General features: G+C 40.9%; 1 protein-coding gene across 12 annotated transcripts in view; it reads right to left on the reverse strand.

Annotated features, from left to right (window-relative positions):
- Nucleotides 1-17371, reverse strand: part of FGGY (FGGY carbohydrate kinase domain containing) — a 414792-nt gene that overhangs the window by 385148 nt on the left and 12273 nt on the right. For 5 of the 12 annotated variants that reach the window (XM_038537385.1, XM_038537373.1, XM_038537375.1 and 2 more), the window contains exon 2: nt 1394-1475. The exons of 5 other annotated variants lie outside the window; for them this stretch is intronic. The gene's annotated coding sequence lies outside the window, so the exon portion shown is untranslated. Of the gene's footprint in view, nt 1-1393; nt 1476-11528; nt 11575-12546; nt 12618-17371 lie in introns of those variants that run through there. 2 more of the 12 variants (XM_038537377.1, XM_038537379.1) reach the window with 2 other exon arrangements.

Below are 17371 nucleotides of genomic sequence, written 5' to 3' on the forward strand. Positions count from 1 at the left end.
TGGGGCTGGCCCAGCTCCGTAAGCCTCAGTTGCTTCCTTCTGACTCTATCTTCCTCAGCAGGGCACACATCTCAGGACATCTTATCACCCACTACCCAGACACCCAATTGATTTCCAGTAAAATCCAGAGGCAGAGGTTTACTCTGCAGCTGACACAGGGCTTTCTCCAGTTCTGTTTTCTGGATCCCTGACTTCATTAAACAGGAAAGTGCCCACCCTTCAAGGAGAGCCCCTACCGCATATGAAGAGTGGAGCTTTACTATTAAACAATTAACTCCTCTGAGGCCAGGATCACGGCTAGATCCTGTGCAAACCCAGTGTGTGGCACACAGCAGGTACTCGATGAGTCTTTGTGACTCAGTGGATACCTTTAAAACCTAACCTGAGGGAATAATAAAAGGCATTACGTTTACTGTGGCCCTAGTGCTCTGTTTTACAGCTTCCTAATATTGCCATACTTTTAATCCCGACCTCAACTCTTGAAGATAATAATTACTAATATCATCCCCATTTTACTGGTGAAGAAATTGTGTTCTGGACAGGTAAAGTAACTTGCCACAATCTGTTGTATAACTAATAAGTAATAGAGTTGACAGCAATTCCATTCTCTCTGGCTCTTAAGTCCCCAACCATTCTCAGGGTGCTATATGGCCCGATTCTCCTCCATTTATTAAACGCCTATTTGCCAAGGCCCCTGCCTATGCTGTTTAAGACTGGCTACCTCAGAACTCAAGCTGCCCACCCACAGAGACTGACCCTTCCCCAGGCCAGGCTACCTCTCTCTGCAAAACCACCAGTTTCCAGACCATGTTACCAAGACTTCGGTCAGGAATGATCAAACCCGCAGAGACCAGGGCCCCACACCTCCCAGCATTGTTCACACACACCTCCCAGTTCATGTTTTTCCAAGAAATAGATCCTAATTAAATATTTCAGGTTCACCATGTTTCCCATTACTATAGTTTTAAGTGATCTCTTTGTGATTGTTTCCACACCTGGACCCTGAAAGCAGGAAAGCAAGTAAGTTCAAGCCCTTGGGCGGCTTCCCTGAAACTCGACCCTGAGAGTTTTAAAAACTCTGCCAGAGAATTTTCTGCAACTCATATCCCTTGCCTTCCCCCTCTATGCCCTTTGTTCCTGGGTCACAAGTCCTCTGCTGTGTCCTGGACTCAAACTGTATCCAGTTCCCCCTCTCCTCAAAAAATAACTGCAAAATAGAAAACATTCCATTTTCTAATTGGCCAAGAAAAAAAAAAATAATGAGTAGGATCTGTCTGTGTGTCGGGCACTTGCACATAGGCCTTAATCTCTTCCGAATGAAACTCAACCAAGCTGGTAAACCTATCACCATTCTATACTTCAGGGGGGATGGGGAAATTTGCCCGAGTCTTACCAACTGTAAATGGCAGCACCAAGATTTGAACCCCAGCCTCTATGGCCAAGTGTAGGGCTCTCTCCCCAACACCAACCTAAAACTGAAAACAAAATTCTTTGTTAACTTTTTCAATAACAAGTAGCAACAAATGTAGCAACAACTATCAATTATTAAACTCCGCTCTAAAAATCACCCACATGATTTTGTGATTCCATCTACTACTTGCAACATCTCTGCAAGGCAGGCAGTATAAGCTCATTTTCCAGTTAAGGAGACTAAGGTTCTTAGCAACGAAGGTGGTTAGGGTCACACAGTACAAAACCTGAAGAACTGGGACTCGAGGCTAAGTTGGAATGGCTGCAAAGCCCAATTTATGAGGTGAGGTTCAGAACTTTGGTTCTATTTCATTCTTTCTAGGCAAAGATGAATATTCTAAAAACAAATTACTGTTAGGGCTACGGGGATGGTGATAGGCAGACAGAAATGAGAACACAGACTGTGGGGACCACAAGAAATAAAACAATAGAGAAAAATTCAAGCTGTGCTGGACACGAGTCCTGGGACACCTAACTTGTCAGTCTGCAAGATCTTCAGAAGGCAGAAACAGCCTCCTATCCGAGTCCCCAGTATGGATGGTGATGTAAGAAAGACATTAGGGTTTGAAGTCAATGGCCAAGAAAGAATTCTTGAAACGTCTTTGGTGCAAAAAGGTGGTTTTATGAAAGCACAGGGGACAGGACCCATGAGGTGAGGGTCAGAAAGAACTGCGGGGGGGGGGGGGGGGGGGGCATGAGGAGTGGCCCATTATAGACTTTCAAGTGGGGAGGGGGTCAGGGATAGCATAAGCCTCCCAGGTATCTTGGAAACAAGGTTTCCAGGATCTTGAAGGGGCTAGCTATTGCTGGGAAAGGTCATTTACTATTGTTTAGTAAAACCTGAGTCATGAGACCCTTCAGATGTATATCAGCAAGTCATATGCCTGGGGGATGTTTGCCAACACATATCTTGGGGGAGGTAGAGAGATAAAGGAAATTTCTAAAGGAATTTTTTATGTTAAAGTAGACTTACAGGATCCTGGGAGTCTGGTTAAGATTGCTTCTTGCCCTTAGCAAAGTATTAACATTGAGGCAGCTGAGTCCCTAGAGGAAGGTTACTCTACCTGTTTCAATGACTTGTCAATGGCTTTAGAGAGTAAGGAAATTTAATAATTTTTCTTCTGCCTTTGTTTCCCAAATCATTCCCATCTGAGCAATTTTGACCCTTAAATCTTTAAGGCTGCTGAGGGTAGAAGGTCTCATCTTCTGTAACTTCTTCCTGCTTAATAGGGCTAGAGAGATGTCCCTACCTATGGGTCAACACTGATCAGCTGGGGCTTATATAGATATAGGAGTTATGAAAGCAGAGGCCCTTGGAGTCAACTTGGCTTGAAGTTATGGCAGTGAAGGAGTCTCTGCACCAGGGAGAGACACATGGGAGAAAAGAGCAAAACAAGATTAGTATAAGAAAAAGAAAAAGAAGCGCAAATAAGAGTTCTTTGATAACTGATGAAAATCTTTCCCCAGTCCAGGAATTTAATCAACCATAAAAGGAAAGAGAGGGATTGTTTAAAGCACCATTTTGAGTATCCATGTCAGTTAGAAACACAGAAATATATTTGAGGTAATCAGGAACGTATACACAGCATTTTGTTTCTGTCATAGCACACGTTCTACCTTGTGTAGCAGTTAAAACATCTAATGCTACACTATTTTGTAAAACTGCTTTACACATTTGTGTTACTTTAGGATTTAGTAGAGAAATGCTATTTTGAGTGACACTTAGGGCTTTGACCATGTCCTTATTAAGAGCTTCCATGTGCCAAACAACCTGGTCCAGTCCCAAAGAGGGAACAAAGGTGAATGCCAGGTGGTCATACCAACGAGACACAGAAAGCATCCACCATGTTTTAAATTTGGAAGGTTGGCTGGGTTGGTAATGGATTTAATGCGTCCATGCATCCAGGCAAAACCCAGAGTACAACATAGTACTGGAAGTCCTAGCCTCAGCAATCAGACAACAAAAAGACATTAAAGGAATTCGAATTGGCAAAGAAGAAGTCAATCTCTCCCTCTTCGCCGATGACATGATACTCTACATAGAAAACCCAAAAGACTCAACCCCAAGATTGCTAGAACTCATACATACAGCAATTTGGCAGTGTGGCAGGATACAAAATCTATGCCCAGAAGTCAGTGGCATTTCTAGACACTAACAATGAGACTGAAGAAAGAGAAATTAGGGAGTCAATCCCATTTACAATTGCACCCAAAAGCATAAGATACCTAGGAATAAACCTAACCAAAGAGGTAAAGGATCTATACCCTCAAAACTATAGAACACTTCTGAAAGAAATTGAGGAAGACACAAAGAGATGTAAAAATATTCCATGCTCATAGACTGGCAGAATTAATATTGTGAAAATGTCAATGTTACCCAGGGCAATTTACACGTTTAATGCAATCCCTATCAAAATACCATGGACTTTCTTCAGAGAGTTAGGACAAATTATTTTAAGATTTGTGTGGAATCAGAAAAGACCCCAAATAGCCAGGGGAATTTTAAAAAAGAAAACCATAGCTGGGGGCATCACAATGCCAGATTTCAGGTTGTACTACAAAGCTGTGGTCATCAAGACAGTGTGGTACTGGCACAAAAACAGACACATAGATCAGTGGAACAGAATAGAGAATCCAGAAGTGGACCCTCAACTTTATGGTCAACTAATATTCGATAAAGGAGGAAATACTATCCATTGGAAGAAAGACAGTCTCTTCAATAAATGGTGCTGGGAAAATTGGACATCCACATGCAGAAGAATGAAACTAGACCACTCTCTTGCACCATACACAAAGATAAACTCAAAATGGATGAAAGATCTAAATGTGAGACAAGATTCCATCAAAATCCTAGAGGAGAACACAGGCAACACCCTTTTTGAACTCGGCCACAGTAACTTCTTGCAAGATACATCCACGAAGGCAAAAGAAACAAAAGCAAAAATGAACTATTGGGACTTCATCAAGATAAGAAGCTTTTGCACAGCAAAGGATACAGTCAACAAAACTAAAAGACAACCTACAGAATGGGAGAAGATATTTGCAAATGACGTATCAGATAAAGGGCTAGTTTCCAAGATCTATAAAGAACTTATTAAACTCAACAGCAAAGAAGCAAACAATCCAATCATGAAATGGGCAAAAGACATGAACAGAAATCTCACAGAGGAAGACATAGACATGGCCAACACGCACATGAGAAAATGCTCTGCATCACTTGCCATCAGGGAATTACAAATCAAAACCACAATGAAATACCACCTCACACCAATGAGAATGGGGAAAATTAACAAGGCAGGAAACCAAAAATGTTGGAGAGGATGCAGAGAAAAGGGAACCCTCTTGCACTGTTGTTGGGAATGTGAACTGGTGCAGCCACTCTGGAAAACTGTGTGGAGGTTCCTCAAAGAGTTAAAAATACACCTGCCCTACGACCCAGCAATTGCACTGTTGGGGATTTACCCCCAAAATACAGATGCAATGAAATGCCGGGACACCTGCACCCCGATGTTTATAGCAGCAATGGCCACGATAGCCAAACTGTGGAAGGAGCCTCGGTGTCCATCGAAAGATGAATGGATAAAGAAGATGTGGTTTATGTATACAATGGAATATTCCTCAGCCATTAGAAACGACAAATACCCACCATTTGCTTTGTCATGGATGGAGCTAGAGGGTATTATGCTGAGTGAATTAAATCAATCAGAGAAGGACAAACATTGTATGTTCTCATTCATTTGGGGAATATAAATAATAGTGAAAGGGAATAGAAGGGAAGGGAGAAGAAATGTGTGGGAAATATCAGAAAGGGAGACAGAACATGAAAGACTCCTAACTCTGGGAAATGAACTAGGGGTGGTGGAAGGGGAGGAGGGTGGGGAGTGGGGGTGAATGGGTGACGGGCACTGAGGGGGGCACTTGGCGGGATGAGCATTGGGTGTTATTCTGTATGTTGGCAAATTGAACACCAATAAAAAATAAATTTATTATTAAAAAAAAAAACAAAAAAACGGAGTACAGTGGCCTATCCAGCCTGGGGGAAGCCATGGACACAAGCTGGAGCCATGTAGCACTGGGTCCTGTTAGGAGACAGTCATCTAGTTCTGGATCTCCTTTAACTGCAGTCAAGATATCAAGTGCTATTCAGTTTTAAAGGACCATCTTTTGAATTTATGTAATAAAATACAGTCTGTTGTCATTTTCTAGGGATTAAGGGAGTCCAATCTAGGGAAAATTTCTCTTAGCAAAGTTTTTTGTCATCTCCGTGGCCTTTTTACCCAAATGAGTAATCCTGTTGTAAACCCTGTATTAACTTCCATTGGTTATTTTTGGGTATAAAGATTTTTTCCTTTATTATTAACAAGCCAGTCCTGTGCTTTTTTGAATATCCTTGTTCCTGGGCTATGTGAATTTCCTGGTCTGAACAGACTGGACTTATGGACTTTATTATGAGTTAGGATGGTAAAAGACTTAATATGGTTTATTTTGTGCTGTCTGCTTGGCTGCACAGTCTATCAAATTGTTTCCTTTAGATTCTAAGTCATATCGGGATCCCTGGGTGGCGCAGCGGTTTGGCGCCTGCCTTTGGCCCAGGGCGTGATCCTGGAGACCCGGGACCGAATCCCACATCGGGCTCCCGGTGCATGGAGCCTGCTTCTCCTTCTGCCTATCTCTCTCTCTCTCTCTCTCTCTCTCTGTGACTATCATAAAAAAAAAAAAAAAAAAAAAGATTCTAAGTCATATCCTTTGATGTCCTTTGAGGTGAATTACAGCCACCTCTTTAGGCAGGTATACACCCTCAAGAAGAGTAAGGATTTAAGGCCCATACTTGATTGGGGAGTTATGGCTTGATAATAAGCCCTTTTTCTTCCAAATTGTTCCACGGGCATGTGGGACTAGGAAAGCATATATGGAGTCAGTATAAAAAAAATAATTTTTAAGGCTTTAGCAATTTCAAAGCATGAGTGAGCACTATAGCACACCCCAGCTTTTCTTCTTCCCTTTTCCATGAAACTATTGCCATCAGTACACCAACTATTGTCTGCACTTTTGATAAGAGAACCTTTTAAATCTGGTTGACTAGAATAAACAAGATCAATAGCCTCTGAACAGGTATGTTCTATAGAGTAATATGATCAGGTCCAGGCATAAGGGCAGCTGGGTTTTTTTTTTTAATTTATTTATGATAGACATAGAGAGAGAGAGAGAGAGAGAAGCAGAGACACAGGCAGAGGGAGAAGCAGGCTCCATGCCAGGAACCTGACGTGGGTCTCGATCCCGGGACTCCAGGATCGTGCCCCGGGCCAAAGGCAGGCACGAAACCGCTGAGCCACCCAGGGATCCCCGCAGCTGGGTTTAAAGTCTGAAAGGTTTCAAGTATATTTCAGGCATCTCTATAAGTATAGCCTACTATTTAATAAGTTGGCCTCCCATCTTCTATTGGTGGCTTTTGGTCTCTAAGACCAAAATGATGTGAAGTCATTACAGTCAGGGACTGTCCCGTAGTGAGCTTTGAGGCTCCTTTTACCAGGAGGGCTGTTGTATGCTTAGCTAAAGCCTTTTTTTAAAAAATTATACCTCAACAGAGGTGACTTCTAGGATAAATATGACTAAGAGATAAAACTATCAGAAGCCCATTTTGTCTGAGGTCCAGCCTAATTACACGAAATCACTGACAAGTGGGAGAAGACTTGTCTCAAGAGATAGGGGTATCCGCAAGTGCATCATCAAATCTAATCACAAATAAAGTGGGGCCATCCACTATCTCCACAAGCCTACAATTAACCCTATGGAGTGGGGTATACTTTGGCTTCTAAGGAGTGATTCTATCATCCCAGCCATACAGAATTGGTCAAGGTGCTAGTTGAGGTATAGAATTGTTGAGGAATCAATCCCATTTTTTAAGCTGTTCAAAATAATCATGCCTATGGGGTCCTGTTAATATCCCCACAGAATAATAAGCAAAGAGACTATCTATACATGAGCTATTATGGCAACTTCCCTAAGTTTACTTCAAGTTGTCAAGCTTAGGCAAAACAACATTCAAAGACAAGCAGAACTAGGATTTAATCTGCAAAGGTATGTTACCAAAACATAATTTTTCTCTTTAAAATTGCCCTTACTTCCAGACATAGCCAAACCAAGACTAATTTTTTACTAAACAAGTCCAATTTTAACAAACCTGGTCTAATTACTTTACATAAACTCAGCAAGAATAATGATTATCATATAAATCTTTCAGAATCTACTTTGCTGGAACTTTTTATAAGGAATCTCTAGGTTGAATTCAGTAGCCTCTCCAGGCCAGAAGCCAAGCCAGGTACTTGCCATCAGACATGCCTACAATACCTGTAGATGTGGGTGGATTCCTCTTCTTGAGGTCCCAAATATATCCTGAGATTCCTGCACCTGCCAGGAAGTGACATTCTTCACTCACCTCATGAGGCTGCTGGGAACTCTGTAAGCAAGGTATCAGGCCAACAGTTCCAAGGGGCTTTATGACTCCATGTTTCATAAAGACAACTTTAGTTTCTTAAAGCTCTTTGGTAATATCTGAGGCCAATGCATGTCTCTTAAATATGATATTCTAGTCAAAGCCTTGGTAAAATAACCAATGTTTCAAATGATGTCCTGTTACAAGAACAGATTCTTATTGAACTTATGCAAATGTATTGCCATGGAAGAAAGAATTGCCATGGAAGAAAGAATACTTACTGAGAGACCTTTGAATTTCAGAGGGTTCAGATAGAGAAAAAAAGTTAAATGTCTCAATTTGTTCACAAATGTATACTTTACCATGTTCCTGTAAGCCAGAAATATCTTAAGAGAATGTTCTCTTAACCTGAAAGGGTAAACATTAGAGAACCAGCAATGTTTCAAACAAGAGGTACAAAACTATAATCATCTTTTTAGTTCATTTAGTCCTATGCTGAACTAGTTCATGTTCAGTTTGAATATAGCTTTTTAGTTAGTTCGGGAAATTCCTACCCTAGAATTCCTTTTTATTAATCTCCTTGAAGATGTAACTCATGTTGCAAGGGAATAAGAACAATTATAAATAACAAAAATTCAGAAATGGACCTTGTTAAAGATCTGATATGAGAGTTCATTATGATGCCAATGACAAGAACCAGTTATTCCTGTGACACATGACATTTCAATAATCAAAATATCAAGTGATGACCTTATACCAGAAGGTAACATACCAAATAAACAAGCCTAATTAGTCAACAAGATTTCATTCATGGTTTAAATCTTGGGGAACTTTATTAAAACCTTAGAAAGTTTTAAAGCACATGCATAAAGAGGATTAGGGATCCCCAAAGATAAAGGCAAAACAGAGAAAACAGAGAAACTGTTTTTTCTGGGCAAAGAAAAGAGCAAACAACTTTGTTCACGTTTTTTTTTTTTTTTGAAGAGCAGACCAACAATTCAAGAAAATTGTCTTTTAACAGAGAGAAAGCAGACTTTCAATCTTATACCGCTATACTTTTAAAATCCATTCATTTCAACCTTAGTCCTTAAGGAAGGATCACACCTAAAGGATAAACACCTAAAACTCCTTTCCAAAGATTTCCCTTGACAAACCTTCTGCAACTTTCCTTCACATTCAAATTTTGTCCCAATCCATTTCTTTCCAAATAATCAGTCTCATTTAGAACAAAATTACCTTATTTTACCTTCAATAAAAATGCATTCCCATTCCTTCTTTCTTACATATCTCCTACTTTTGCTTCCCTTATTCCCATCAGTCTTAATTACATTTAGCAAAATTCTGCACTTAGAAACTTTAGTCTCCAGTGTAAACTAGTAGTAACCAATTGTGAATTATTACACCAGAACTCTTTAGATAGCAGATTTATGAATCAGTTAAGCACAAAGAATGTTTTCTAACAGTCTTAAATATCCTTAGTCTCTTTGCAATAAGAAGTCAAAAGCACAAAACTATGTCCAGTAATCAATGCTTTAGCACTTTATTCTTTTGGAAAAGACCTAAATGTCCAATGAATTCAATCCCATTTATCATCCAAGCAAAACTTTAGTTTCAGGTTACCAAAGATTTTGAAAGCTATCTTAACAATTACCCAAGAAATCTTTGTAATTAACCATAATTTTAAGTCATCTCTGCTAACAAATTACAAAAGAAATACTATGAGCTTATTTGGCCTTCAAAGAATAAAAATTTTACATTTAATGCTAATTAACTTTAAAGACATGTCTATCTTAAACCAACAAAGGTAAATTAGTTTCAATACAGATTACGTTCCACCTGGATCCTCCCCAGTGTCAATTTTTATCAGACCCTAGTGGGGAAATCTAGAGTAGGTGGTGTTAGGTCCAAGGGGCTGCTCTTCTTTGCTCCGTGATAGAGAGGGGAGAAGAAGCCATGGTGCCGGAGGTGCCAAGAATGGCACAGGAACCAGCGATACAGGCGTCATGCACCCAGGGTGGTGCCCAAGCAAAAAGTGATGGATGAGAAGGCAGAAGAGGTAAAGTACTGCCAGAAGGCAGAGAAAGGGTCCCAGTTCTAGAACTTGTCAGGTCTAACAGAGGAGCAGATGCCATGTTTTCCCACCAACAAGGGGGGAACAGGCAGTCCATGTTGGGCTTAGAGAAACAGGGAATTTCCTCCCAAACAAAAGGAGTTTCAGTAGCTACCTGGGAATATTCCTTAAAGTCCCTGTCCTGAGGTAGGCTAACCACAGTTGGCTTCAATTATAGCCATTAACCCAGGAAATGAGTGAGGGAGAAGCCCCCACATTGATTAGGAGGTGGAACTGTGAGAGAGAGAGAGAGAGAGAGAGTCAGAGTTCCCTTTGTCTGGGATAACCTGTTTCCTCCAGCAACCTGGGTTGATTTGGAGGAGGCTTATTTAGATAACTATCATCCAATATGTCCAGAGGGGGGTTACTAGCCAGACACATTTGGGCAAACACATTCTGCCCTGTTTCCTGCAGAAGAGATCTAATTGACAGATCCTACTGAGGCCATGCAGTGTTACAGGAGCTCAGTCCTTTCCTAAATTTTGCAATCCAAATTGTTTCCAGTGTGTTAAAAGGCATCCCTGGGTAGAGTCCTTGGGGATTGAATAAGAGCCTACTGAGGCCATGCTCCTGGAAAAGTAGAGAAGGTCCATTATGAAAAATCTTACCCTGACTCCCAGGTGGTGTCCCATGCAGGGTATGTCAAAGATTCCATGTGTCAAAAGTGATTAGAGGCATCCCTCAAACAAAAATTGCTATTGATCACCATCCTGCCTTACCACAAAGGCATTACTGCAGTAAAAGGCCCTGTTAGAGGGAGGCCAGCATCCCTCCCCTTCCCCATCGCATCCTAGGCTACAGACGGGTGCCTGGTGAATGGAATGAAATACTGTGCCCTGCCATCCTATGCCCTGAAGCCCGCTTTATCACCTGCTGTGAGGGGCACACCTTATTTCCTATGCCCTGAAGGTTGCATTATTGCCCTGCCTTTTTTAGCCCATGGAGAACCCTAGAAAAGTTTTACAAGGGGAAATTACCCAATTTTATAATTTAGTAGAGAACACTGACAGAAGACAGTAAAGATAGAAATCCACCGCAATCTAAGTGACATTCTAACCCATGTAGTCCTTATAGCTAACTTCCCGAAGAAATGGTCCCCAGTTAGGTTTTAATTCCATTGGGTACTGGTTTCGGCCAGCTCCCAGTGGAGGTCCTGCGGCCAGAAGTGAGTAGACCAGGGATGTGAAGGGGGTCACAATAGATCAATCAGGAGGAAACCTCCCATGGGAGTCTTAAGATTGGCAGACTCTGGTGACTTAAGTGGCTGTCCCTTGCCCAAGACAGACAACTTTGTTATAAGGATAGGAATAAAGAGAGGGCATCAAGTTTCTGGGTCTTATTACCATCTCGGCCAGAGTACTAACTTCCAGCCAAATACAAGCTTTCTCCTCCCCATAGAATAGCCACAGGCTACAGACTGAGCCTACGCAATCCACATGAAAGTGTTCCAATGAGACCACACCCCTTGAAAAACTCCTGAAATACTAGTAGATGAAGAGGAGAGAAAATACTCACCAATTTTGCAACGTGGCTCAGAGTCCAGATGAGAAAATTCAAAGTCCTTTGTGGTTGCCAAATAATGTAGGAAAGACATTAGGGTTAGAAGCCGACAGTCAAGAGAGATTACTTGAGATGTCTTTGGTGCAAAATGGTGCTTGTATTAAAACAAGGGGACAGGACCTGTGAGCAGAAAGAGCTGCACCAGGGTCATGAGGAGTGGCTCATTATAGACTTTCAAGTTGAGAGGGGGTCAGGGATAGCATAAGCCTCCCAGGTATCTTGGAAACAAGGTTTCCAGGATCTTGAGGGGGCTAGCTATTGCTAGAAAAGCTCATTTATAACTGTTCAGTAAAACCTGAGTCATGAGACCCTTCAGATGTATATCAGCAGGTCATATGCTTGGAGGATGTTTGCCAGCACATATCTTGGGGGGTAGAGATAAAGGAAGTTTCCAGAGAAATTTTTATATGTTAAAGTAGACTTACAGGATCCTGGGAGTTAGGCTAAGATTGCCTCTTTCCCCTAGCAAAGTATTAACATTAAGGCAGCTGAGTCCCTACAGGAATGTCCCTCTGCCTGTTTCAAGGAATTGTCAACAGGCTGCAGACTGTAGGGAAATGTAATAATTTTTCTTCTGCCTTTGTTTCCCACATCAGACAGGACTCATTTTTAGCCCCTACTGATGATCAAAATACTGTTCCTATGATAAATATATGGTTCATTAAATAATAGCTTGTATAAATATTATTAGTAATGTGCCACAGGAAACCACAGACTTCATGGCTGATTCAACAAACATGCAAGTTGCTCAAATGTAGCATGAAAAAGAAAGAGGGACGTGGACTGAGAGGCTGTTCTTTGCAAAACTGTTTCAGCAATTCTAAAAAGCTTGGTCAATGCTACAAATATTGTGCTGAAAACCCACCATTTGGGAGTTGCTCTCATATTTTTCCTTCTTCCTTTTCCCCTACATAACTTCATACCAATAATATTGTTTCCTAAGGCTACGATCCTCCAGAGTAGGTGAGCTTACCTTCAGTCCTATTTCTTAAAAAGCCACTCCTCCAGGAGCAATTAGGTGACAGTGTGCACACAAACAGTCCCAGGGATCTGAGAGGGAACTCAATATCCTCTTAAAACTGATCTTTGGACTCTGCTGGGAGCTCAGGTACAAGAGTCCCACACTATTTACTTAGTTAGTTGTATTACAAGCAGACAGTTAGTAAGTTTGGAAAGAAAAAGATAAGCAGTAAGTATGCCTGTCCACTTCACTCTTCTAACAGAACTAAACAGCACTTCAAACAAATCACACGTGCTGTAGGATGGCAAGAAAGTTTGGGATGGGAAGTAAAGAGCTAATCTGGTAATAAAAGCTGGTTGTCTATTGGTTTTACCAACAATATACATGGGAGAAAAACATTACAAGTTGCTCACAGTTACCTCATCTCTTAAAATGAAAGGCGGTCTCCTACTGTTCCAATATCATCATATTTTTTGATTCACTGATATCATTGAAGCGTCATCATATTTTTTGATTCACTGATATTATATCATTGAAGCATCATCATATTTTTTGATTCACTGATATTATATCATTGAAGCGATTAGCATAGCACCTGATGTATGGTATATGCGTCATAAACAGCAGCAATTATTAGGGCAATTATTATGTCCCTTTCAACACCAAGTCACGTCTGGACACCTGCAAAATACATTGTCTATACCTAGGTGTTCTGACTGTATCTAACATCTCAAATTCCAGTAAACAAAGCAAATATTAAGTGCTTTCTCTGTGCCAGGACACTAGGAATAGGAAGCTGAAAAATATCCGATTTTTAGAGCTGACAATTTAAAGTAAGAATCTGATTTTTGAAAATCAAATGGTAATGACTCAAATTATTCCTAGTTTTTGTACCTTGAGCTAAACTGAATGCACCTAGTAAAATTACATATGGCAATAAAATGGCTTCATGCTGCCAACAGAATCCTTGCCACATTCTCGGGGCCAAGCATCATATTCCAACACCACCTTTCCCCACACAATGCAGAGATGATGGCTGGAAAAAAGGAAGTACCTATTTACTGTTTTCATCACTGTTCCAACCACTAGATCAGAAACTCAGTACTTTTCAGGATACTGAGAATCTTCATGCTCTGGACAAAGCCCATTTTCAAATATGTAAGCAAGAGGTGACTCAAGGAGGTGTGTAGTATTAAATCAGACAGTAAAAAGGTTGGCTGTTCTTTTAATACAAAGTTGGATTCCAAAAGGCAGAAAAGTCAGAACTCACCAAACCCCCCTGCCTGCCTCACAATGTGGCAGTCACAGCATCCAAACCAAGCCAGTTCTGGATGTTAGCCAAAACCACCACCCTCCACAAGCCACACAGGCAAGATGCAACAGCTGACACAAATACAAAATCCAACCATGCTGAGGACAAATGCATAGTATAGGCCCTAAAGAAATCATGGATGGAAAATCTGACTCATGAGAAGACATCCCCAAACTCCAACAACAAACAGTGCCTTAAGAGCAGATGAAACTTTGCATCTTCCACACCCTCTTCTGTAAAACACTGCTGGCTCCCTCTTCTTTTCAGTCCTTGTGATTCAATAAAGCAACTCCTCATTTGTTATAATGCCTTCCAAGCCCTTTATAATGCTCCACCAAGCTATTCTCTTTGCAGGGGAAGGGTGAAATGATGCCCCATTTCTTTTTTTTTTTTTTTTTTTTTTGATGCCCCATTTCTAACACCCATCAAGGTTTCTCCCATTTGCAGATGAGGATGCTGAAATTCTGTGAGGATCAATCTCCAGCCGATGGTCACAAAGCCAGGAGAGAAAGGAGGCCATATTCAAATTCCAGTCCATCTAAGCCACAGCAGGGCTCTTGGTACTCTCCCTGAAATAGCTTGGCTTTCCATACGGACCAAGTTGCCTTTATCTTGTGCAAACTTAGAATGCCCTTCCAAGTCTGTTTATCCTAGGAAACCTTCTTGGACCTCAAATCATTAGATATGGCTTCTCCCTGCTCTGATTCATAAAGACTACTTTATGTCAAATTAATGCTACTGTAAGAAACACTAGATGGTAACTGAGAATGTTTTGCCTGCTACTTGCTTGTACTTGCCAATAAGCACAGTGTAGCTTAATACAGTAACAGGGCAAGTACTGGGGTGTGGGGGAGGGGAAGATTGTTAATGTATAATATAGTCCAATACCTTTTAAAATACAAAGTCTCTAAGGACTCTGCCCCTGGTGAGTTCCAGAAGCACTATGAGCCAGCCTGGCATCTGTGTGAGACACTCCACTCCTCCTCCAGGATAATCTCCCTCCTTGACCAGACACATATGTGGAGAGCAGAAGGAAGACAGAGACACTCTTCAGACAAGGGGTCTCTTCTGAGTTAGTCTATCTTCTATGAATCCAATTTACACTGAGTTCACTAAGAGCCATAGTACAAAGCCGAAGGTCTCTCACTCTCATACCAGGACCCTGGAAGCAGAAAAAAGGCAAAACAGGCAGAAAGAGATTGAGGGCTGGCATCCTGATTCTAAATGCAAAGTTATAATATTTTTTTAAGATTTTATTTATTTATTCATGAGAGACAGAGATGTAGGCAGACGGAAAAGCAAGCTCCCTGCGGGGAGCCCAATGCAGACCTCGATCCCAGGATCCCAGGATCATGCCCTGAGCCAAAGGCAGATGTTCAACCAATGAGCCACCCAGGTGCCCCCAAAGTTGTAATATTTTAACCCCAATATGTCATCATTTACTAAGCCAAGCCCATAACAGGGAAAACTGTGTACAAATTTCGTTATTTATTATTACATGGACTCTTTCTGGAATATGAATTCTTGACCTCCGAATTCTGAATAATTTAAGTATATATTCAGTTTCTCTCCCTCAGTCACTTTCTTCTCCAAGGGGCTGCTGTTGATTTGCTGACATAATTAACTATGAAATGATTTTCTACAGAACCAGAGCTTCAAAGCAAAACCGTTATCATTAGCATACTGGCCGGAATCCATGGCTTTTCCGAGAAAAATCACTCAAATTAAAACAACAGAAGAACCCACCAACCTCAGTGACTGCTGTCAGATGTCAGCAAAGTCAGGGAAGGCTCAGGGCAGTATTAGCTAGAGCAACAAAATCCCTTCCCCACACAATCCTCCACAATTCCCTCCCTCAGAGTCCATACTCAGACAGAAGCTGGCTGAGGTCTTTGGCCTCTTCTTGTGTTTACCTATTTATGAAGCATGACCAAGTGGATTTAAGGTCCAAGGTGAAAGGCATAAAGAATGAGTTATTTGAAGATTAAACTTTACACTTGGGGAACTAGACAGTGCCATTTCACAAACAGGCCCTGTCGAAATTACCAAGAAGTACGGGACAAGCTCATATTGCTGACCACAGCAATGCTGCTCCTGCCCAAAATAAGCTCAAAGACCTCTGGCTCCTGCCTGCATCTCTAACCTCACCCCCCAACCACCTCCCTACACACACCCCACATCTCAACCTCCTATACTCCATCCCTAAGAGCTGTTAGCAATCCTGTTCATGAAGGTTGGGCACTTTTGTTCATACTGTTCCCTCTTCCTGTAATGCAAAGGAATACAGACTTGCAGTTCATAGAAAAAGAAATAAAGCAAATACATATGAACCTTTAACCTTACAAATAATGGAGAAAATGCAATAGAAAACAATATAGTTTTACATGTAACAAATTGGCAAAAATTGAAAATATTGATACTACCCAGTTTTGCAACAATGTGGGGGAAAATAGGCAGTTTCATACAGTTTTAGTGGCAGAGTAATGGGTTCAGCCTTCTCTAGAACAATCTGGCACTATCTGTCCTTTTTTTTTTTTTAACTTAAATTCAATTATCCAACATAAAGCAGATAGTTTCAGATGTAGTGTTCAATGACTTATCATTTGCATATAAAACACTCAGTGTTCATCACATGTCCTCCTTAATGCCCATCACCAAATTACCCCGTCCCTCCCACCCATCTCCCCTCCTTCAACCCTCAGGTTTTTTTCCTATAGTTAAGAGTCTCTCATGGTTTGTCTTCCTCTCTGATGATTTCCCATTCAGTTTTCCTTCCCTTACCCTATGATCCTCTGCACCATTTCTTATATTCCACATATGAGTGAAACCATATAATTCTTTGATTGACTTATTGCACTCAGCGTAATATCCTCCAGTTCCATCTACACCCTTTCTGATGGCCGAGTAATCTTTCATTGAATATATATATATACCACGTCTTCTTTATCCATTCATCTGTAGATGGATGTCTTGGCTCTTTCCACAGTTTGGCTATTGTGAACATTGCTGCTATGAATGTTGGGGTATAGGTGCCCCTTCAGATCACTACGTTTGGGGTAAATACCCCAGGATATTGATAAATACCTAGTAGTGCAATTGCTGGGTCATAGGGCAGTTCTATTTTTTTAAAAAAATCGACCATTTTACCCAGCAGTTTAACTTCTAAGAATTCATGGATTGGCGAAAGATATATATATATATATATATATATATATATATATATATATATATAAATGTACATGACAACATGTTTTTGCCAAGGCAAGAGCACACTCATAAAACCTCTGGAAACAAATTAACTGTTTATTAATAAGGGACTTGCTAAAACTTCTACATAAGCAGCTATTAAAACCAATGACAAGGGGCTAAAGAAAAATGCTAATGTTATTAAATAAGAGTATGTTCTTAGAGACTTCAGTATAACCCCATTTGTGTTTTGTTTTGTTTTGTTTTGTTTTAAGAAGACAGACTATCAGTGGTTCTCAAACAGTGGTCTCCAGCAGAACACTATCAGTATCACCAGGG

This window comes from Canis lupus, chromosome 5 (genome assembly GCF_011100685.1).
Source record: "Canis lupus familiaris isolate Mischka breed German Shepherd chromosome 5, alternate assembly UU_Cfam_GSD_1.0, whole genome shotgun sequence".
Lineage (NCBI taxonomy): Eukaryota > Metazoa > Chordata > Mammalia > Carnivora > Canidae > Canis > Canis lupus.